The sequence below is a fragment of the Carcharhinus amblyrhynchos genome, chromosome 7, assembly GCF_965287045.1.
Source record: "Carcharhinus amblyrhynchos chromosome 7, sCarAmb.v2.hapA, whole genome shotgun sequence".
NCBI classification, from domain to species: domain Eukaryota; kingdom Metazoa; phylum Chordata; class Chondrichthyes; order Carcharhiniformes; family Carcharhinidae; genus Carcharhinus; species Carcharhinus amblyrhynchos.
Window position 1 is genome coordinate 18,113,919 of NC_137330.1, and position 25,318 is coordinate 18,139,236.

Consider the following 25,318-nt stretch of genomic DNA (forward strand, 5'->3'; position numbering starts at 1 on the left):
TGGTACAGACTCTATGAGCTGAATGGCCTCTTTATACACTGTAGGGATTCTATGGTTCAAGTTGAAATCAAAAAGGAGGAGGTACTGGGGTTCTTGAGAAACATTAAGGGAGACAAGTGCCTGATGGGATATACCCCAGGATACTGAGAGAGGCAAGTGAGGAAATTGCTGGAGCCTCAAGGAGAATCTTTGTACCTCACTGGCTACAGGGGAGGTCCAGAAGATTGGAGAATAGCCAATGTTGTTCTTTTGTTTAAGAAGGGTAGCAAGAATAATCCAGGTTTAAGGCTCACTAGCCTTATCACAGTGATAGGAAAATTTTTGGAGAGGATTCTTCAAGACAGTTTTTACTCCCAGTTAGAAATCAGTGGATGTATTAGCGAGAGGCAAGATGGTTTTGTGAAGGTCATGTCTCACCAACTTGATCGAGTTTTTCGAGGAAGTGACGAAGATGATTGATGATGGTAGGGCAGTGGATGTTGTCTGCATGGACTTCAGTAAGGTCTTTGACAAGGTCTTCATGGCAGACTGGTACAGAAGGTGAAGTCACACAGGATCAGAAGTGAGCTAGCAAGAGGAGTACAGAACTGGCTCGGCCACAGAAGACAGAGGGTAGCAGTGAAAAGGTGCATTTCTGAATGGAGGGCTAAGACAAATGGCGTTCTTCATGGATCAGTGCTGGGACCTTTGCTGTTTGTGATATATAAATGATTTGAAGGAAAATGTCACTGGTTTGATTAGTAAGTTTGCAGATAGCACAAAGGTTGGTGGAATTGTGGATAGTAATTTTTTGATGATGCAACTAAACACATTGATGATGGAAGAACAGTAGATGTAGTATATATGGACTTCAGCAAGGCATTTGATAAGGTGCCCCATGCATGGCTTATTGAGAAAGTGAGGGGGCATGGGATCTAAGGGGACATTGCTTTGTGGATCCAGAACTGGCTTTCCCACAGAAGGAAAAGAGTGGTTATAGATGGGTCATATTCTGCATGGAGGTCAGTCACCAGTGGAGTGCCCCAGAGATCTGCTCTTCCTTCCTTCGGTTACGAGTTCGGTTACGAGTGGTGTGCCTCAGGGATCTGTTTTGGGGCCACTGCTGTTTGTAATTTTTATTAATGATCTGGATGAAGGTATAGTTGGGTGGATTAGTAAATTTGCTGATGACACCAAAGTCGGAGGTGTGGTAGATTGTGAGGAAGGGTGTCATAGTTTGCAGGAAGACTTGGACAGGTTGCAGAGCTGGGCCAAGAGGTGGCGGATGGAGTTTAATGCGGAGAAGTGTGAGGTAATTCACTTTGGTAGGAATAACAGATGTGTAGAGTATAGGGCTAACGGGAGGACTTTGAATAGTGTGGATGAACAGAGGGATCTAGGTGTATGTGTACATAGATCCCTGAAAGTTGGGAATCAAGTAGATAGGGTTGTTAAGAAGGCATACGGTGTCTTGGCGTTATTGGTAGGGGGATTGAATTTAGGAGTCGCAGCGTCATGATGCAACTGTACACAACTCTGGTGCGGCCGCATTTGGAGTACTGTGTGCAGTTCTGGTCCCCACATTACAGGAAGGATGTGGAGGCTTTGGAGAGGGTGCAGAGGAGGTTTACCAGGATGTTGCCTGGTATGGAGGGGAGGTCCTATGAGGAGAGAATGAGGGATTTGGGGTTGTTTTCGCTGGAAAGAAGGCGGCTAAGAGGGGATCTTATTGAAACATATAAGATGATTAGAGGTTTAGATAGGGTGGATAGTAATAGCCTTTTTCCTCGGATGGAGAAAGCTAGCACGAGGGGGCATGGCTTTAAATTAAGGGGGGGTAGTTATAGGACGGATGTCAGGGGTAGGTTCTTTATGATGTGGGTATGCCGGCGTTGGACTGGCGTAAACACAGTAAAAAGTCTGACAACACCAGGTTTTAGTCCAACCTATTTATTTGATAATATTCTCACAAGCTTTCGAGGGGACAGCCTCTTCGTCAGGTGAATGGAGAGTTCTGGCCTCAGACAGAGCATATAAAGCACAGACAGTTTAGAGATTACTGATTAAAATGCGAATCCTTACACCTAACCTGCTGTTCAAGACCTGGAGTGGCTGACAATGTGAGTGGTAGGAGCACTGATCACAGTTTAAAGAGATGTGTATTGTCTCCAGACAGTACAGTAAGTGAGGTTTTGCAAACCCAGGCAAGTCACGGGGGTTACAGATAGTGCGACGCCAGAACTCTCCATTCACCTGACGAAGAGGCTGTCCCCTCGAAAGCTTGTGAGAATATTATCAAATAAATAGGTTGGACTAAAACCTGGTGTTGTCAGACTTTTTACTGTAGGTTCTTTACCCAGAGGGTGGTGAGGGATTGGAATGCCCTGCCTGCTGCGGTTGTAAATGCGCCTAGTTTGGGGGCGTTTAAGAGATCCATGGATAGGTTTATGGACGAAAAGGGATTGGTTTAGGTTAGTGGGTCATTGTTTTTTAACTGGTCGGCACAACATCGTGGGCCGAAGGGCCTGTTCTGCGCTGTAATGTTCTATGTTCTATGTTCTATGTTCTAATCACTGGCCTCCGATCAATGATCTGCTTGCCCCACAACTCCTGATTGCTGGCGTTCCAAACCTCCACCCCACAGTCACTGGCCTGCTAGATGTCCCTGGGCCAGCCCCATTTCTCTTTACCCTTTGCGAGCCCCGATCTTCCCGCATCACCCCCCCACTCCCCCACATTCCTCTCCCCAATGACCAGCCTGGTCTCTCTACATACCCCTCCAATGGCCAGCCCTGATTGCCTCCTCCCTCTCTGTCCCAGCGATTCCGATTCCAGAATGGCAGTGGGAATCCTCTGCCACCCACGATCACCCCTAATAGGCCCCACCTACAGGTCGGGGCACCTGTTTGCCATGAGGGGGGAGCAGTCGTAAACACCACAGGAGGGAACAACTCCCGGTGGGAGGGGAGATGCTACTGGGTGCAGAGAACGCAGTCCCAGGCCCTCGAATCTTCAGATTGAAATCCTCTGAATAGGCTTAAATAAAAGCACCTGGGAGACTTGCAACCGGTGAAACGCTAGTCTCAAGCTTCACTACATGCCACCTGCTGTTGTCTCCCAGCCTATATTTACCACTTTCAAGAGCAATACATCCTTGTCGTAAATCCATTGTTGTGCAACTCTCAGGTGGCTTAAGTGGGGTTAATATACTTGCAAAGAAAATGGCCACCCTAATTACACAACTATTTAAATATTACACCATTTGATACCTATACAGAAAGAGCCCATCAGGCTTGTGGTCAGAGCTTTGCAAGAAACGTCATTTTTTTTTCCATTTCCTTGTTCATTCCCCATAGACCTGCAATTCTTTTCTCCCTTCAAGAATATATCTACTTTTCCTTCTGAAAGTGACTATTGAATTAGCTTCCAGCATCTTCTAAGGCAGTGCAGCCAGACTATAACAACCTGCTGCATAAAATAAATTTAAGCCATCTCACCCCAAGATATTTTTCCGATCACATATGTGTCCTCTAGAATCATTAGTCATAGTTTGATGCTGCTATGTCACTTGGATCACAAGTGGAATTTTCTATAATAAATGAAAAGCCAAATCTTTCCTTTGTGTCCATCTGATCCCTCATGATACAATGGGAGATAGAGGGAGTAACTTCATGCTGCTGAATGTGATTCCATCCTTTTCATGAACACAAAGTCTGGAATCCAGATGATAAGGGGTTCTTTGAAGTGAGCTCTGAAGCTGGCAAACTGGTGAAACAGAAAATGTTGCAACTGAACAATAGGATAAGCGCCATTTGAAAAAAATTAATATTTGCAAGATAACTCCCACTCAGAAATGGACGACACAAGGGAAATTCTTATCCAATGTATTTCAAAGCATTCTTAGATGATCCTGTAGCGCATAATATCTCTTGATTTTCCTGTTATTTATTGGAATGGCCCAAAAGGTGAGGGATACTGCTGAGGCAATCTCTGGTTCTGCAAAACTACCTGTAGAAAAAAACTGAATTTTAAAATACTCCCCTTAAACATCAAAATATAGATCTGTATCTATATCAATAGCACATTATCACACTACGTAAGAATATGATGCACGTCTCCATCAGAGCCTCAATAGAATGAGGGCCATATAGCTGAAGCTTAACCTTGCAAAATGCAGATTCAGAGTCAACCAGTTTCCTTAGGTGTACCACTTACTCATAGCCGATGGTCTGATCCAGACAAGACAATGGCTATATGACAGACGGCCATCCCAGTGGACAAGCATGCCACTAGGGTGTTGAATGGCTCTGATAGGAGGACCACACAGTGGACTTCAACAGACTCAAACAGACACTTGCAGCCCAACTATGTTACTACAATACTTTGACATTCAAGCACCTGTACTTACATCAGCAAACGCCTCCCAGCATAGGCTTGGTGCAGTCTGCATCCAGAATGGCAGACCAATAGCCTTTGCTTCAAGGGATCTCATTATGCACAGATCAAAACAAACTCCTCGCTCTCATCTTCACCTGTCAGAAATTTCATGATTTCCTACATGATCATCCTGTAACAGTTAAAACAAATCACCAGCCACTCTTAATTAGCTTAAAGAAGTCTCTATATTGCATTGGCAATACATGATGGTAACGTTACAATGCTACAATTTCAGCATTTACAATTTGACAAGGAACTTGGTTGATGCCAGTCACATATTTAAATGGTTGCATGATTGCTTTAACAGCCATTCAAATGATCTGATGGTAATGTCATTGGGTATTTCGCAGGCTCCTACATTCTACTCTGTACAGGCAACAGCTCCTATAGGAAATCTGTTTAAACCTACATGTGCAAACCACATGCTTTCCTTTTTGTTTAAAACCCACAACCCCAAACATAGTTAGGACATTATAATACCCTCTCTAGAGTCTTTCCTGCCACCACAGATCAGACAGATGAGGAAGTCTCAGGTGCTATGGCAATCGAGTTGTTGTGTTCTCACTGAATTGAGGAACTGAAACAGGACTTACAGGCAAACATAACGTGCAGGCAACTGCACAATATTATCATGAGAGGCTGGCCAGAATCCTCGAGTAATCTTCCCATTGAGCTCCGCACATTGTTCACCATCAGAGATGAACTGACTGTCCAGGATGGCTAAAACTGTAGGGTAAGTGATTTGTCACCCCTGCTGCTCTCCAGAGATACTACTCAAAACAACTTCACCAAGGATGCACCAAATTGGAGCAACCAGATACAGGGCCAAAGCAATCAGATACATGGCTCTCCATGTATGCTGACAAAGCAAAGGGAAATAGCCACACATGTGCATGATGCAAGCCGCATCAAGCAAAGGAGCATTTACGCGAGGTCCCAGTGGAATGGTGAACAACATTTAGTCTTAGTTGATTTGTATCCTGGATTTAAACTCAACTGCTAAACATAATAAATAACACAGTCATCATCAAGTTCAAGAGACACTTTGCCACACACGGCAGAGTGAGAGACTCATGAAAGACAGCACTCACCAATTCTGCACATACATGACAACGGCAGAAGAGACCTGACAGACAAGAGAGTGAGAGCTGTCAGGTCCTGCTGCTACAGGCAGCCTGAACAAACTCCACACCCTTCCACAATTGTGGGATCTGTGGCTGATCGCGAGCCTCACACTGCCCGAAATGTAGCCTCTGCATCCCAGACCGATGAAGTCCCATTCCCAATCATCACGATGTAGAGTGGGAAACAGTCTCCCCACCCCACTGGTTGGACCTGGAGTGTGGCAGCGGGCCCCACTTCACTCCCAATCCAATTGCCTGCAGAGTGGCAGTGGGCCCCCTGTTCTCCCAGATCAGGCCACCCCATAAGCCCCACCACATAAGCCCCCTCCCCCCCCCCATACCATGGTGGGTACAATTTTCTCTTTCAAAAGCTATTTAGATAGTTGCATGGGTATGATAGGTACAGAGGGTTATAGGCCAGACATGGGCAATTGGGCCTACCTTAGTGGTGAAAACTGGGCAGCATGGACAAGTTGTCCAAAGGTTCTGTTTCCATGCTATAAGTTGTATGACTCTATGACAAAAGGGCATAAAGAATCACAAGGTGGTTTCAATACTTCAGTACTGAGAGCTGTATATTTAAAGTTTGCACTCACTCACAGTTAGGGATGGGCAATATATGCTGGCCTCAAGAATGACACCCACTTCCTAAGAATTAATACATGTAAAAATGGATTTTGGAATCTTGGAGAAAGAAGTATTATTGAATTTTCCAAGATCCTCACTAACATGACAACAAGTGCTTCAAACAGACAATTGCTGGTCATTCAGGATGATGGAAAATTTAGTCCAAGATATGGATCAAGGTCCAAAGCCCCCCATATCTCCCCACCCAACAACCATTCCCACTGTGCCATTCAAGGAAGTTTTGATATGTCTAACTGGATTGCCAGTCACAATGCAGTAAATACAATGACCTTCAATCAAAAGGCAGTTCACTGTGGAGTCTAGCTTTTGCAATATTATTCTTTTCCTCTTGACTTTTATTTTACTGACAATGCATAAATAAATGTCAACTATAGCTGTTGTTCAACTTTAATCAGTACTCAGCTGTCACAAGTTAGCATTTCATTTAATTTTAATTCAATCAGACAACTTAAGGTAGTGGAGCACTGATTACTTTCAGACTGTGTTAGCTATCCTCTTGCAAAAAAAACACACGTAATCTTACAAAACCACTTAAATTTGATACACCTAGTGAATAATGAACTTATTGTGTTCAGCTCGAGAAAGTAAGCAGCTACACAGAAACATAGGAACAGGGGTAAACCATTCAGCCACTTGAGTCAATTCTGGTGTTCAGTGAGATCATGGCTAATCTGTGTCCTAATTCTATTTACCTACCTTGTTTTCATATCCCTTAATACCCTTGGCCAGGAAAAATCTAACACAGTTTTGAAACCTTTTGCACTATTACACTTCTATGTCTAAGCTGAATCTGAAGATTTTTTTTTCTGCCATAACTAGCATCGGGGAAGTAAAATAAAATTAGCCTTGTCCCTAAGTCCCTCAGTTCCTAGTCCCTAAGATGAATGAAAATTCAAAAATAACCATTTCATACCCGGTCATTTGAAATCTCTGCACAAATAGCAGAAGGCTAATCAAATCAGTCTCAATACCACGGAGGAGGAATTCCTGGAGTGTATGTGGTATGGTTTTCTGGACCAATATACTGAGGAACCAACTAGAGAGCTGGCCATTCTAGACTGGGTATTGTATAATCAGGAGGAAATAATAGGCAGTCTATAATTGTGTGAGATCCCTTGGGAGTAAATGACCATAACATGATAGAATTTGTCTTCAAGCTAGAGAGTGAGGAAAATGATTCTGAGACTATGCTGAATTTTAATGATGACCTGAGGTGTGAGCCAGCTACGATAGATTTCATTCAGGGCAGCATGGTGGCACAGTGGTTAACAGTGCTGCCTGACAGTGCCAGAGACTTGGGTTCAATTCCTGGCTTGGTTTGCTGCCTATCCGGTGTTGCACATTCTCGCCGAGTCTGCGTGGGTTTCTTCCGGGTGCTCTGGATTCTTCCCGCAGTCCGAAAGGGAAGTTTTTTTACAGAGGGTGGTGGGTGCCTGGAACTCGCTGCCGGGGGAGGTAGTGGAAGCAGATACGATAGTGACTTGACAAATACACGAATAGGGTGGGAATAGAGGGATATGGTTCCTGGAAGAGTAGAGAGTTTTAGTTCAGTCGGGCAGCATGGTTGGTGCAGGCTTGGACAGCCAAAGCGTCTGTTCCTGTGCTGTAATTTTCTTTGTTGTTCTTTGTTGATGTTGAAAGACGCACTGATTAGGTGTATTGGTCATTCTAAATTCTCCCTCAGTGTACCCGAACAGGCGCAGGAACGTGGCTGTAACCTCATTGCAGTGTTAATGTAAACCTAATAAACATTAGTAAATAAGAATAAATTCTTATTTACTAATGTTAAAGGGATGACAATGGCTACGCAATCACAAACGTTCAAGGAACATACGAGTGAACTACAGCAATTGTTTACTCCTATCTGACGCAAAATTAATACTGGAAGATGGTCAAACCATGAGCAACAAGGGAAAAAAGAGATAATATTAGACCCATGGGATAGGAATACAAATTGGCCAGAAGGTTTACAGCATGGAAACAGGCCCTTCAGCCCAACTTGTCCATGCTGGCCTTTTTTTAAAATCCTAAAGCTAGTCCTAATTGCCTGCGTTTGGTCCATATCCCTCTATACCCACCTTACCCGTGTAACTGTCTAAATGTTTTTTAAAAGACAAAATTGTATTGCCTTTATTATTATCTCTGGCAGCTTGTTCCAGACACACACCACCCTCTGTGTGAAAAAATTGCTCCTCTGGACACTTTTGCATCTCTCCCCTCTCACCTTAAACCTATGTCCTCTGGTATAAGACTTCCCTATCTTTGGGAGAAGATATTGACTATTTCGCTGATCTATGCCTCTCATTATTTTATAAACTTGTGTAAGATCACCCCTCAGCCTTCTATGCTCCAGAGGAAAAAGTCCCAGTCTATCTAGCCTCCCCTGGTAGCATCCTAGTAAATCTTTTCTGCACTCTTGACAGTTTAATAATATCTTTTCTATAGTAGAGTGACCAGAGCCTTTCACAGTATTCCAAGTGTGGCCTAATCAATCTCTTGTACAACTGCAACAAGACCTGTATTCAGTGTTCTGACCAATGAAACCAATCTTGCTGAATACTTTCTTCACCACTCTGTCCATCTGTGACTCAACTTTCAAGGAGCTATGAACCTGGTATCATGGTATGTATAATTAAGGAGATAGCACCTGCTTCTGGAAAACATACAATGTTTTGCCTCCAGAATTTTTTGTGATAGCGAATTCTATTGGCTGACCATTCTCCGGATGAAGAAAATTTTCCTCATCTCTGTCCAAAATGGTCTTGTGTAATGTGCAAATTTGCAAATATTACCTTTAGTTCCCTCATCTAAATCATCACTATATATAGTGAATAATTGGGTCCCAGTACTGATGCCTGGGTTACCCCACTGGTCACTTCCTGCCGCTTGGAAAAAGATCTGTTTATTCAGGCTCTTTGTTTCCTGCTTGTCAACCAGTTTTCTATCCACCTCAATACATTACCCCAATCCCATGTGCTTCAATTTTACACACTTATGTTGGGCTTTCTCAAAAGCCTTCTGAAAGATCAAATAAACCACATCTACTGGCTCCCCGTCATCGAATCGATTCATCACATTCCCAAAGAAATCCAACCAATTTGATTTCATTTTTATAAATCGATGCTGACTCTATCTAATTCTGCCATTGTTTTTCAACTATTTTGCAGTAAAATCTTTGATGATGGACTCTCAAGTTTTCTCCACTTTTGGTGTCAGGCTTACTGGTCTATAATTTCCTGTTTTCTCCTTACTTCCCTTTTTAATTAATGGGGTTACATTAGCTACCCTCCAGAGTATACAGAATCTTGGAAGATATACTTCCACTATTTCTCGGACCATTTCCTTAAGTACTCTGGGATATAGATTATCGGGCCCTGGGGATTTATCGAAGTTCAAGCTTATCAATTTCCCCAACAATATTTTTCTACTTATATAAATCTCCTTCAGTTCTTCCCTCTCACTAAATCCTGTATTCCCCAATACTTCTGGTATCTTACTTGTGTCCTCCTTTGTGAAGACAGAAACAACTTATTTAGTTGGTCAATCATTTCTTTGTTCCTTATAAATTCCTGTCTGCAAGGGACTTGCATTTGTCTTCACCAATCTTTTTCTCCTCATATACCGAGAGAAACTTTTGCAGTCACTTTTTATGTTCCCCACAAGCTTACTCTTGTACTCTATTTTCCTCTTCTTAATCAGTCCCTTTGTTCCACTTTGCTGAATTCTAAACTGCTCCCAGCCTAAACCGCTTTAAGTTGTCCCGGGGACAGTTTAGACTGTGCCAGGGACAGTCAACATGGCTTTGTGAGTGGAAAATCATGTGTCACAAATTTGATTGAGTTTTTTGAAGGGGTAACCAAGAAGGTAGATCAGGGCAGTGCAGTTGATCTTGTCTACATGGACTTTAGCAAGGCCTTTGACGAGGTGCTGCATGGTAGCTTGTTGCATAAGGTTAAATTTCACAGGATCCAGGGTGAGGGAGCTAAATGGATACAAAATTAGCTTGATGACAGAAGCTGGAGGGTTGTTTTTCAAACTGGAGGCCTGTGACCAGTGGTGTGCCTCAGGGATCAGTGCTGGATCCACTGTTATTTGTCATTTATATTAATGATTTGGATGAGAATATAGGAGGCATGTTTAGTAAGTCTGCAGATGACACCAAGATTGGTGGCGTAGTGGACAGTGAAAAAGGACTGCAACAGGAACTTGACCAATTGGGCCAGTGGGCTGACGAATGGCAGATGGAGTTCAATGTAGATAAATGCAAAGTGATGCATGTTGGTAGATTGAACCAGGACAAGACTTACTCAGTTAATGGTAGGGCGCTGGGGAGAGTTACAGAACAAAGAGCCACAACCACCCTGTTTTTTCACATACTACAACATTGTAATTCTACTTGTCAGGTTAATGCTGTGTAATGACTGATTTTATTAAGAAAGAGGCTTGCTCTTGCTGCAGTTATCTTCAGTCTTTCTCTTTTGTTTTTCCTGCACACTGGATGGAATTTTCTGATAATTTTTCACTTGGGTTCTGACTGCAAACCAATGTATATTTCTCCAGTTGCGCTGCCGAGTTTTCTCATCCGATCTTGAGCCACTTTGCCAAAATAAAATTTTGGGGGCTGGCGGTGGGGTTTGGTTTACGCGGTCAGTCTGACAGGCCTGGTAGAGGCGGGAAGGCCAGCTCCACAGAGATTGGGGCAACATCCTTGAAGGATGCCCAATCAGCACTGAGGTGAATCTCCCCCCACCCACCCACAAAAGTATCAAGGGCTCTTCCACACCATTCACCAACCCAACCCCCACCACCACCAACCTGAAACTGCGCCATTACCTTTGGGCTTCTCTCATCCAATGCACAATTACTGGCAGTCCCTAACTGGTTTGCACAGTTACTCAGGCGGTCTGTGACATCCAAATAAACCACATCCAATGGTTTGCACTCATCAACTCTACGAATTATATCCCTTTCATAAATCCATGCTGACTCTGATCCTGCCATTGTTTTCCATATGCTCTGCTATACAATATTTGATAATGGACTCCAGCATTATCCCACTTTTGACATTAGAATGGCTAGTCTATGATTCCCTCCTTCCTCTCTTTTTAAATAGTGGTTACATTACTACCCATCCCCCCACCAGTCTAGAAGAACAGTTCCAGAGTCTATAAAATCTTGGAACTTGACCATCATTGCATCTATCATTTCTTGGACCACTTCCTTAAATACTCTGGAATGTAAGTTATCAGGCCCTGGAGATTTATGCACCTTCAAACCCATCAATTTCCCCAAAACCATTTCTTCACGAATACTGATTTCTTTCAATTCTTCCCTCTCACAAAACCTGGGTTCCTCAACATTTCTGGTCCATTATTTGTGCCCTCCTTTGTGAAGACAGGACCAAAGTGTATACTTAGTTGGTCAGCCAATTCTTTGTTTCCCATTATAAATTCTTCTGTTTCTGACCGTAAGGGACCTACATTTGTCTTCACCAACGTTATTCTCTTCACATAGCTATAAAAGCTTTTATAGTCAGTTATTACATTCCTCACAAGCTTACTCTTGTACTCTATTTTCCCCTTAATCCCTTTGTCCTCATTTACTGAATTCTAAACTGCTCCCAGTCCTCAGGTCTTTGTTTTTTTTTGACCAATTTGTATGCTTCTTCCTTGGAGCTAATGTTACCTTTAATTTCCCTTGTGAGACATGTTTTGGCCACCTTTCCAGTTTTACTTTTGCACCAGACAGGAATTAACAATTGTTGCAGTTCACCCATGCACTCTTGAATGTTTGTCAATGCCTATCCACCGCAATCCCTTAAAGTAGCCTTCCTCAATCCATCATAGCCAACTTGTGTGTCATACCAATATAGTTTCCTTTATTAAGATTCAGAAACTTTGTCTCAGAATCAACTACATCACTCTCCATCTTGATAAAAAATTCTATCATGTTATGGTCGTTCATCCCCAAGGGGTCTTGCACACCTAGATTGCCAATTATTCCTTTCTCATTGCACAATACCCAGTTTAGAATGGTCTTGTCTCAATATACATGTGGAAACCAAGTCTTAATTTTCTGTTAAAATTCATAATCCCTAACATACTGAGGACATCGCAGGCTGAAGCAGCTGCACTGACCAAACTTTTTAGTGGGTTCACCTGATGCTAAAAGGTGGCCACTGGTGGAGGTGGTCCTTTGCTCCCTTCCTACCTGAGGCCTCAGCAGGGTCACTTTTCAAACCTCCCTCCTGCTCCTGTACTCCTCCCACTGGCCTGAATATTGAGGTTGAAGAGGAAGCGCACTTAATTGGTCATTAGTTGGCCTCGTAGGGGCCTCAACGGGGGCAGGAGGGACAGCTTACATCTCACTTGTCCCATTGCAAAGGTGCAGAGGAGTCAGGGCAGGTGAAAGGAAAGGCCAACTAAGAATTTTGCAGCCACCCCTACACATATGATCCTGTCAGCGTGCGATCGTAAAATTTTGCCTTTTTTTTGAGGGCAACCAGGAATGGGCTATAAATGTTGACCTTGTCGACAACATGATTTTTTAAACTGTCCAGTAAATATGATAGAAACAGAGGAAACAGAGAGTTTTAGTTGAATAGAGGTACAAAATCATTATTACTATTTTGCTGCAAGCTTTGAGACCAACAGTTTTAAAGGCATTCTGACAACTAAGCTTTTCTTGCCCAAGTTACCTTAATTAGTTTCTAGCCGACACTGCGACATTCTCTGTTAAAGTTACTGTGGAAGAAAGTAAACCCTATTGTTTTGACATGGCCATGTGGAGACTAAAGGACACCTAAAGGCTTGTACGGCTAAGCATGTCTTTTCTTAAAAAAAAATCCAGAAAAGACATCAAAACATAAAGCACTCTATATCCCTAATCATGGGAACAAGCACAGAATTTAAACCAGGACTGTAGAACAAGCAGACGTGAATGAATTTTAGGTGTGACTGAGAGCCGATCTAAGAGCTGTTTCCCTCGCCACGATCCTTAAGCTCACAGGAAGGAACTGACTGTCAGCAGCTTCTGATTATTATTTTTGAGCTCATTGTAGGGAAATGGGTGACAATGATAATTATTGCAGTGAAATATGCTTATCTAGCCCTTGTGGTCCAGCAAATAACATTAGTCAGTTCAGTTTGACCGCGATTATACTAAAATGCTGCTACCTTTTGGAAGTATAGTATGGCCCTGTGATAACGCGATGGTTGGGGTCCATAGAATGTTATCGCGATAAAAGCGGGATCACGTTAAATCGGGGTTCAAGAAACTCAGCGTTCAAACTGACCCAGTGTTGACCTAACATTCTAAAAGACCCCTATTATCACCCTATTTGACCCAATTTTTGCACATTTACCATCAGGCAAGTAAATTACCTTTGAATTAAAGAATTCTGCAAATGAACCGTTGGTGTCACAGTAGAAATGAAAACACAAATTAATTTTTAGTAAAGCTTTTTAATAAACAAAACAACAATAGTTTATTTTAGAAAAGTGATCACATGTTCTTTGCTTGAACGTAGCATTTTGCTGGCTGTGAGCGAAATCTAGAATGCTTCTGAGTTGGATGATTTTTATGTGGTCTACCTCCTGGATCTCCAGCCAATGGAGGTTTGCCTCGAGGTGTTCAATGGCTTCAGACACTTTTGGGGATGGAGGGTCTTCATTATCATCTTCTTATGGCTCAAGAACCGGTACACTTGCCTCCGCCGGTGCTATAGTAACATTACAGGCAACCTCGGCGTCTGTCAGATGCTCATACGTTGGGCATTCATCATCGGCAGTGGGACACTGGTGTAGCTCTTCTTTGCTGCATTCAGACAGCTTCACTGCCTCACGCACATCTTCCTCTGTGAAGCTGTAAAAATCTGGCTTATCAACATCTTCCATGGTGGATTGACGTGATGAAAAGGCTGGCCCCAGACCCTTTTCCCAGCAATTCTCTACACATGATGAGCTGACTGCTGCCTAGGCTTTCCCACCTAAGTGGCAAACTTCCTTCATGAAAACACCAAATTAACTCACCAAAAACTTGTCAGTTCCCCAGAAAGAGCAGAATAAAAGGGTCCAATGATTCATCGCGTTATATCCGAATTCGCGCTAAATCGGGGCACGTAAAATTAGGGTTTCACTGTACTACAACCACCACTAAAACAAATGACTTGGTTGTTGATCTCATTATTGTTTGATGGAGCTTGCTGTGTACAGATTCCTGCCCCATTTCCCCCACAACAGTGGCGGCACATCAGAAGTATTTCACTGTGGTTTTTGTGATTCCTGAGGCTGTGATAGGAGTATAGAAATTCAAGCTGTTTCTCTCTTCGTGAATAACTTAGCACTCCTCAGTTGTGGGAAGATATCGCAAAGCATTCTGTTCTCACTAAACCTTGTTGGAAAAAACTGTACTAAGACTTTAAGGGATTGCAACATGCCAAAACTTTCAGGGAAGTGTTTCATGTGATTCAGCCTCAGTTTCAACACAGCACACACAACTCAACAGTTCTGACATCCTTTGTTTTTTGTAATTTATATCTATTCCCATGTGCCAGTTCTTAGTGAATAAAAGCCACAGTGTGTTCACACAATTCCTTATGAGTGGTATTTAAACTATTATATCACACACAACAGAGGGGTTGAGCTCCAAGAACGGAAATGTGTTCCATTACACTGAAGTATTACTTTCAATATAGAAGATTGAGAGGCAATCTGATTACAGTGTTTAAACATTATAAGGATTCAATAGAAGCACTGCTTCATACAAACAATAGTAAAAATACAGTGTCTGTTAAATTTTCTAGATATCAGAGGACATTTGGGGTTTTCAAGATCTATCTATGTTTCTATTACAGATAGAGTGAATTCAAGCAGGCTTTTTCCACTGAGGCTAGGGGAGAAAAAAACCAGAGGGCATGGGTGAAGGGTGAAAGGAGAAAAGTTTAAAGGGAATATTAGGGGGGTCTTCACGCAGAGAGCAGTGGGAGTTGGAATGAGCTGCCGGGTAAAGTGATAAATGCGGGGTCACTTTTAACATTTAAGAAAAACTTGGACGGGTTCATGGATGGGAGGGAGGTGGAGGGACATGGTCCAAGTGCAGGTCAGTGGGACTAGGCAAAAAATGGTTCGGCACAGACAAGAAGGGCCAAAAGACCTGATTCTGAGCTGTAAATTTTCTACGGTTTCTTTTCTAAGACTGAGATTGCAAAATTATTATTAGATAAAGGTGTCAAAGAATATGGAGCAAAGGTGAGCAAAGAGCTTTGAGCCAGATTTCAGCCATGGTGAAGCTGGCCCAATAGGCTGACTGGTCTCCTTCAGTTGCTCATGTTACCACAAAATACATAGAGTAGGATTCATCGCGCAATGGTAGCACGATGAATACCACAGTAGCACAGGGGCGGTACGGTAGCACGGTGGTTAGCACTGCTGCTTCACAGCTCCAGAGTCCTGGGTTTGATTCCTGGCTTGGGTCACTGTCTGTGTGGAGTTTGCACATTCCCCTCGTGTCTGCATGGGTTTCCTCTGAGTACTCGGTTTCCTCCCACAGTCCAAAGATGTGCGAGTTAGGTTGATTGGCCATGCTAAGAAATTGCCCCTTAGTGTCCAGGGATGTGTAGGTTAGAGGGATTAGTGGGTATAATATGTAGGGATATGGGGGTAGAGCCTGGGTAGGATTGTGTTCGGTGCAGACTCGTTGGGCCGAAGGGCCTCTTTCTGTACTGCAGGGTTTCTATGATCTATGATCAACCTGCTGAGTGTTTCATGTCACCAGGAGGTGGCCCCATTGGCTGGCAGTGGAATCTTTTGGTCCCACCATTGTCAATGAGGTTTCCAGTCAAATACACCCCTTGTGACCGGAAAACCTGCGGTTGGAGTGCGCCATTGGTGAGACTGGAAGATCCTGCCCCGCCAACATGAACGGATGGAAAATTCCTGCCATAATATCATGAACAACAAGAAGTCAGAAGATAGTGAAGCGATGAAGGAGAAAAAAGTTTGAGTATGGGAAAAGGAGTATTAACGAGCTCGGCAATAGTAATTCGGAAACTGTGCATTTATCCTGGACCGACTCCAACTGAAACCATTTAGTTTCAGGGTAAACAGGGAGTTAAAACTGATGACAGTACATGTAAACCTTGATGATTGTGCACCTCTAAGCTTGTAATTGTCACGATTACTGGTCTCTGTAACTTCATTTGTTGGAACATATTTTAAAGTCTTATTGCGTTTATAAATTCTCATTGGCAGAGGTAGAATCATGAACGAAGAAAGATTTTCAGGACCTCAGGATATCGGAAGTGTTTTACAACAAACAAAGTAATTTGGAAGTGCAGTGCAGCGCGCACAGTTGGTGTTGGAGGAAGCAGTCGCTTCTGACAGGAATACATAAGCTTAATGCTGCCCTACTTATAAACAATTTGCAATATAAATATTTCAAATAACGGGCCTGTGATAAACCTGACATCTCTCTTTATACTCCTTCTGGTTTGATATCAGTCTTTGCTTCCTTGATGGAAATTCAATGCACATTGAAAGGTGAATGTTACAGGACATACCAGACAGAGTGAATTACGCCATTAGGTGCCACATGCAATAACTATCTGCGATATTTGTACCACTCCAGCGTGACCCTTGTTTAAACTGGAAAACATTCATTTTCTTTGTTCGGCCCACCACTGCAAGCAATAACTATCATGGTTTCTGTGCCTGGATTTGCCTGAAGTGAAACATTTTGTGAAATATTTTGTATTGCAAATGGCACTGATGCCATCAGCATTATTTATGGAGTAAATTCGACAGCGACTTCCAGAGGCCACGTGTGTGTTGTTAATGGTGGAGATTGGGAGGTTGCTAAACCAGTTGCCCTGTTCTTCTATAAGCCATTCTACATCAGTAACTCAATATATAACAAGTAAATGTGACAGAAAAAATAAGTCCAGTACATTCAGGTGTAAGTGAATTTTAAATACTGTGGTAAATTTTAATTGCTGCCGATCTTTTTGGTACTGAAGATTTAATATTACAAGTGCAATCGCAATCCGTCAGAATTTAATTATTGTCGGAGGTTTAAGCAAAAAAAAACATTTTTTACATTTAATATCCCTCTTTCATTAGAAGAATCCTTAGAATCCCCACAGAGCAGATATTCGTTATTTGGCCCATTGAGTCTGCACTGGATCACTGAAAGAGCATCCCACCCAAGCCTTGCCTCTGGAGATGAGGGGGTTGGACTATGAAGAGAGACTAAGTAGACTGGGTCTGTATTCGTTGGAGTTTAGAAGGATGAGGGGGGATCTTATAGAGACGTATACGATAATGAAAGGGATGGATAGGGTAGAGGTAGAGAGATTCTTCCCGCTTAGAAAGGACAGCAGGACTAGAGGGCACAGCCTCAAGATAAGGGGGGCGCAGTTTAGAACGGAGTTGAGGAGGAACTTCTTCACTCAAAGGGTGGTGAATCTCTGGAATTCTCCGCCCGTTGAAGTGGTGGAAGCTACCTCGCTAAATATATTTACGTCACGGGTAGATAGATTTTTGACAGACAAGGGAATTAAGGGTTATGGGGAGAAAGCAGGAAAGTGGAACTGATCCACTTCAGATCAGCCATGATCTTATTGAATGGCGGAGCAGGCTCGAAGGGCTAGATGGCCTACTCCTGCTCCTATTTCTTATGTTCTTCTGTTCTCCTGCCCTATCCCCATAACCCCATGCATTTACCATGGCTTATCCACCTAACTTACACGTCTTTGGCCACTAAGAGGCAACTTAGCATGGCCAATCAATCTAACCTACATATCTTTGAACTGTGGGAGGAAAATGGAACACTCAGAGGAAACCCACGTGTAATCATAACCCACGTACAAAATTCATACAGTCACCAAAGGCCAGAATCAAACCTGGCTCCTTGGTGCTGTGAAGTAGCAGTGCTAACCACTGTGCCACCATGCCACCCAGGAAATGTTTGAATATGGGAAAAGGATTACTAGCTTGATAATAGTGACTCAGAATATGAACATTTATCATGGGCTACCTCCTACTGAAACTATTTAGTTTCAGGATAAACTAAGAAGTAAAACTGATTACAGTACATGTAAACCTTGATGAATGAGCATCTCTAAGCTTGTAATTGTCACGGTTACTGATCTCCGTAACTTGATTTATTGGAACATATTTTAATGACTTTGAGTGCTGACTAATTCTCATTGACCAAAGGTATAGTCCTGAATGAAGAAAGACTTTCAGGACCTCAGGATATCCAAAGTGTTTGCCTTTTGTCTTAGCTGTCTTAATCCTACCCCTCACTGCCTCTCTTTATTTTGCTCTGTCTACATGATTTTACAATGAATTAGTGATTTTAATTTGTACTTCCTGCTTTAGACTCTGCAATCTGATTGAAGGACCTCAATGTTCTGTTCACACATATGCCATGGATCCCATGTGGGATGAAAGTAATGTCCAGCCACTATAAGTTGCCATTCAAAGCCTATGAGCAGGCTGCAGATTAAATCAATGGACAGCCAATACCATTCCTTCTCTGTTTACAGGAAAATATAGGCCAGTGTCATTGGTGGTCTGGTATTGATGTGATCCTCCAGATTCTCAGCCCTCCAAGGGATCATTAACACTCTGCACCCTGACCCCAGTAGCCCGGAAAATGTTCTCAGATTTTTTGGTGTTACTTCGCTCATTTCCAATTATCCTTTCTTACCAGTTTTGTCATCCAGAGTCATTTTAGTGACAAAAGTTATAGTTCTCATCCTAGTTTTCAAATCCCTCTACATCTCACCACTCTCTATCTCTGTGATCCCCTCCAATCCAACAACCATCTGAGATAACTGTATTTCTCCAATCTTATCCCCTTCAGCCTTGCTTTTTTTTCCATCCTTGGTGGCCATCCTTGTGGCTGTTTGGGCCCTAGATCTGGAATTCCCTTCATATACCCCTCCACTCCTCTACCTCTTTCTCCTCCTTTGTGAATTTCCTTAAAACTTATCTTTTTGACCAAGCTTTTGGTTAACTATCCAAAAATCTTATGGGCCCCAGCAACAAATTTTGCTTCTTAACACGTACAGAGATTCTTTGGGATGTTGCATAATCTTGAAAATGCTATATAAATACAAGTGGTTGTTGTGAAGACATTTCTGGAGCACTCCCCACATCCTCACATTTTTCCACCTATTCAGAAGTTGACAATGTTTCGATGACCTATTGGCTGGGCACCCCCCTGACTTTGAACATCATTTGGGGCTTCAACTACCTCAGCGAAAGATTGAACTAAGCTCCCTACAGCTAGTCCTCTGCCCTCCTTCCTAGAGATTGTCATTTTGTCTTTTAAAAAGCATTTTGACAATTGCATGGGTAAGGTGGGTATAGAGGGATATGGGCCAAATGCAGCCAATTGGGACTAGCACAGGGGTTTAAAAAAGGACAGTATGGACAGGTTGGGCCGAAGGGCCTGTTTCCATGCTGTAAACCTCTACGGCCCTATAGAGGCAGGTACAATTTTGTCTTTTCTATGAGAGACATGAGGCAGAATCTTCCCATCTGCCACAGCGAAACCTGCTGTTCACAGGTGGAAAAATCTCAACCACAGTCTGAGGAACTCTGCATGCACAGTATGCCCCTCAGCCCAAATGATCTATCGGTGTTTCTACTTCACACAAGGCTTATCTCTCGTTCTCAGTGCTGTCCCTCTATCTATGCACTTATTTCACTTTCATTTAACTTCATTCGTACTGTATTTTTAAACTTGACCACTTCATGTCTAAACAAGTTCCGCATTCTGATCAATTTCCATTAAGAAATTTCCCTTGAATTTTCAATTGCATTTATTAGTGGCGAGTTTATATTTATGGCCTCTTGTTCTGGTCCCTCCAAAGGTAGAAACTTCTTTTTCATATTGACTGCAACGAGCTCCTGCATAGTTTTGAAAGCCTCCATCAATTTTCTCAGTTTTCCTGATAGTTAAAATGTTGCAGTTGCAAATTGTTTTTGTGCTGTCTCCACTGATTCTTTATTTTTACTTATCCAATTCAGTCAAATCAAGTCCAATTCAGAGTCCCAACAAGTTGCGACATTCCTGATCCAAGCTGACAAGACAGTGCTCTCACGTCCTGTCTTGGGCTTGATCTACATGATCCAAGCTGATTGGAATAGACATTGCTCCCCCTCCAAGGCTTGATCTGATTTGCATCTTAGCCAAAAGGCCGAGATGCAGCTTTTAAAAATTGCTTCAAATGAAGCTAAAATGTAACCTCATAACTTCAACCAAGTGCAGCATGTCACTATTACACTTGATCTTAGCCAAAAGGCCAAGAAGCGATTCTTTTGTAACATTAGGACCAGATTCAGTATTGTCTTATAAAGTAAGCTGATGTGCAAAAGATTCAGGTTTTGAAAGATTGGAGGACTTTCTTATTCAGTGATGACTTGGAGCTGTCAGTTTCATCAGCATTGAAAAGTCTGTTTCTCCGGGCAACAGACTTTTATAAGTGAATACCGAATGGATTCTGCTTTGAGCTAAATGAATACTTCTCAGTTTGAGAGAGCTAGGCAGTCCCTGGACACATCAAGCACTAATTGAAAGCACAACTCCTTCACTAGACTCAAAATTTCATGTAAACAATTTGTCACAGAGAAATCAAACTTTAGATGATAATCTTCTTTACTAAAGAAAAGTCCGACTTAACACTTATCTTGACTGCACTGGTCATAGAGTAATGATCGTTTACAGCATGGAACAGGCCCTTCGGCCCAACTTGTCCATGCCACCCTTTTTTTAAAGCCCCTAAGCTATTCACCAATCGCCCGCATTTGGCCCATATCCCCCTATACCCATATTAGCCACGTAACTGTCTAAACATTTTTTAAAAGACAAAATGTATCCATCTCTACTACTACCGCTGGCAGCATGTTCCAGACAGTTACCACTCTCTGTGAGAAAAAAAATTGACTCTCTGGACCCTTTTGTATCTCTACCCTCTCACCTTAAACCTATGCCCTCTAGTTTTAGACTCCCCTATCTTTGGGAGAATATATTGACTATTTCACTGATCTGTGCCCCTCCTTATTTTATAGATCTTATCAGATCACCCCTCAGTCACCAGAGAAAAAAGTCCCAGTCTATCCAGCCTGTCCTTAAAACTCAAACCATCAAGTTCAGGTAGCATCCTAGTAAATCTTTTCTGCACTCTTCCTAGTTTAATAATATACTTTCTATAATAAGGTGACCTGAACTGTACACGGTATTCCAAGTGTGCCCTTACAATGTCTTGTACAACTTCAACAAGACATCCCAACTCCTGTATTCAATGTTCTAACAAATGAAACGAAGCGTGCCACTCTGTCCACCTGTGACTCCACTTTCAAGGAGTTATGAACCTTATGAACCCCGAGATCTCTTTGTTCTGTAACTCTTCCCAACGCCCTGCCATTAACTGAGTAGATCCTGCCCTGGTTCAATCTACCAAAATGCATCACCTTGCATCTATCTAAATTAAACTCCGTCTGCCATTCGCCAGCCCACTGGCCCAATTGATCAAGATAACCTTCTTCTCCACTATGCCACCAATTGTGGTATAATCTGCACACTTACTAACCATGCCTCATATATTCTCATCCAAATCATTAATATAAATGAGAAGTAACAGTGGACCCAGCACCAATCCCTGAGGCATACCACTGGTCACAGATCTCTAATTTGAAAAGCAACACTCTACAGCTACCCTCTGTCTTCTGTCCATTTTATATCCATTTAGCTACCTCACCCCGGATCCTGTGAGATTTAACCTTATGCAACAACCTACCATGTGGTACCTTGCCAAAGACATCAACATCAACTGTACTGCCTTCATATACCTTCTTGGTTACCCCTTCAAAAAACTCAGTCAAATTTGTGAGACATAATTTTCCACTCACAAAGCCATGCTAACTGTTCCTCATTAGTCCTTGCATCTCTAAATGCCTGTAGATCCTGTCTTTCAAAATACCTTCCAACAATTTACCCACCACAGATGTGAGGCTTATTGGACTGTAGTCCCTGGGCTTTTCCCTACTGTCCCTTTTAAACAAAGGTACAACATTTGCCACTCTCCAATCTTCAGGCACCTCACCTGTGACTATCGATTATTCAAATATCGCTGCTAGGGGACCTGTAATTCCCTCCCTAACATCCCAGTCATCAGGTCCCAGGAATTTATCTACCTTGATGCACTTTAAGGCTTCCAGCACCTCCTCCTCCTTCTCAAGACATCACTTTTTATTTCCCCAAGTTCCCTAACATCCATGCTTTTCTCAACAGTAAATACTGATGAGAAATATTCATTTAGGATCTCACCCATCTCTTGTGGATCTACACATAGATGACCTTGTTGATCCTTAAGACACTCTATTCTTTCCCCTAGTTAATCTTTTGACTTTATGTATTTGTAGAAGCTCTTTGGATTTTTCTTTGCCTTATCTGCCAAAATAAACTCATGTCCCCATTTTGCTCTCCTGATTTCTCTCTCAACTCTACTCCTACACCCTCTATACTCTTCAATGGATTCACTTGGTCCTAGCTGCCTGTGCATGTCATGTGCCTCCTTCTTCTTCTTGACCAGGGCCTCAATATCCCAAGTCATCCAGGGTTCCTAACTCTACCAGCCTTGCCTATCTCTCTAAGACGAATATGCTTACCCTGGCATAAGTTTAGGCATAGGGGTTAACACACTTTTGAAAACCTCCAACTAACCAATGTCCCTTTGCCTTCCCACAGAATCCCCCAGTTCCTGCCTGATACCATCAAAATTGGCCTTGCCCCAATTTAGAATTTTAACTTTTGGGCCAGATCTATCATTCTCCATAGCTATCTTAAAACTAATGGAATTATGGTCACTGGTCCTAAAGTGATCCCTCACTAACACTTCTGTCACCTGTCCTTCCTTATTTCCCAAGAGGAGGTCAAGTTTTGCCCCCTCTCGAGTTGGGCCTTCCACATACTGAATGAGAAGTTCCTCCTGAATACACTCAATAAATTTCTCTCCATCAAACACTCTAATACTATGGCTGTCCCAATCAAGGCTGGGAAAGTTAAAATTTCCTACTATTACCACCCTGTCTTTCTTGCAGTTACCTGTAATCTCCTTACATATTTGCTCCTCAATTTCCCAATGACTATTTGAGGGCCTATAATACAACCCTATCAAAGTGATTTCCCCCTTTTTATTTCTCAGTTCTACCCATATAGACTTAGTGGCTGAACCCTTGGATATATCCCCTTTCAGTACTATTGTGATGTTTTTCTGATCATCTTGTATACCTCAATTAGGTCACCTCTCAACCTTCTTCTTTCTAATGAAAACAACCTCAACTCCTCAGCCTTTCCTCATAAGACCTTCCCACCATACCAGGCAACATCCTGGTAAACCTCCTCTGCACCCTTTCCAATGCCTCCACATCCTTCTTATAATGCGGCGACCATTGATGCAGAGCAAAACATCCCAAAGCACTTCACTGGATGGGTAAGGCAAAATTAACACAACATCACATCTGAAGACCTTCAATCAGGAGTTCAAAAGTTTGTTCAAGGAGATACGTTCAAAGGAGAAGCTTAAAGGAGGAGTATTTAGCTTAGGAGGAAACTGTGAAGAGGAACTCAGATCACTGAATATGAGCTGATTCATCTCGGGTTATTTTAGATGACATTGGATGCTCTGTACTTCATTGCAGAAATAATATGGTCACAGATTTCCTGCTGTTAGAAGGCAATACCTAACAAGGCATTAAAAACAATTCAATAAATCTGTTTTCCTTAAGCTTTAAAAGTTCAAACAATCAAAACTGTTATTGATTTTAATGAGCACATTTTACTGACCTTAATTTGTCACGATTTCATGGCAAATTAAAATGTTCAGTTGGTTTTGGCGGATGAAGAATTATTGGCCAACGGTAAAATATCTAGCAACTACATTAATAGATTATCTCTGTTCAGCATGAATAGCTGATTTATGATTCATGTTGGCTGGAAACCAGTACATTTATTAGATTTGTTACTTCAGTGGTAATAGAGCTGCCATGTTGTCAATTTTCCAGAAACTTCTAGAGTCACCCTTGAATCAATTAGGATTTCTATTTCAGTTTAGATTTTGGTTCATAGTAAAATGAAAAGGAACTATTTCAAAGTTTTTGTGATCTGGAGAAAGCCACCTGGAAAGGTCAGTGGAAGCACAGCCAATAACTTTCAAAAGGAATTGGATAAATACTTGAAGAGAGGAAATGATTGGGGTTGGGGGAGTTAATGATGTAACAGGAATTTTTTGAGGTGTCCTCTGGCTGCCCTATACTTGTTGACCTCACTCAACTAGCACATAGACTCGAAAGACAGTATATAGTTAAAGAATGAGAAGGAATTTATTTGCTAATGCATGCATCAGGAGGGAGACATAGTCACTGAGGGTTGACTGTCCTCTCTGAGCTAATATTACAAGGAAAAATTATTATATTAATCTGAACATTTCAATATCCTGTCTAGTCTTATCAATCAGACTGAGAGTCCAATCACAACATAACACCTTAGCCAATAACGTTCCACCTGTCGACAGGAAAAGGACATTATTATCTCAGAGCCCCTGTAGGTTCCTTCCCCTTTACTGAGGAAACCTAACCCACTTCTTACTAATGACCAAGGCAATAATTAACATCTGTGATTTTTAATTGGTGAAAGGGGTCACTCTTTCACTGGAACTGGGGTCTCCTTGATCCGCTTGGGAGGCTGCTCCAGCCTCGCTACGATGAGTGATTAAATACCAGACTATACTGCACTTGCCTTTCACATATCCAAGAACCGATAACAGAAGTAGCCTTTCTGTGCTCCATTGTATTGAAAGAATTTGGCCTGTCTGCCACTGTTTCCCATCATGCTGCAATCAGAACAAAGTTGGCCAAGGCGCACAATACACATACATTGAAAATATCTTTTCAGCTTATAATACTTGGTTAATTTGTGGGCGCGATGGCCCTTTAAATGTATTAGCATGCATTTAAATTGACTTAATGGGTTACATGCAGTTCAACATGCAACAGCAATTCCTCCTTTACCACTGCGTTCAGCCATCCAGAATCGGTGCGAAACAGACATGCTCTAAAAAA

The 25,318-nt window shown here is 42.3% G+C and overlaps 1 protein-coding gene and 1 pseudogene across 1 annotated transcript in view; one reads left to right on the plus strand and one right to left on the minus strand.

Annotated features, from left to right (window-relative positions):
- LOC145345354 (protein eyes shut homolog) overlaps positions 1-25,318 on the plus strand; it is a 308,622-nt gene that overhangs the window by 68,817 nt on the left and 214,487 nt on the right. The gene's annotated exons all lie outside the window — the stretch shown is intronic.
- On the minus strand, positions 20,372-20,514 carry LOC145345805 (U2 spliceosomal RNA; annotated as a pseudogene).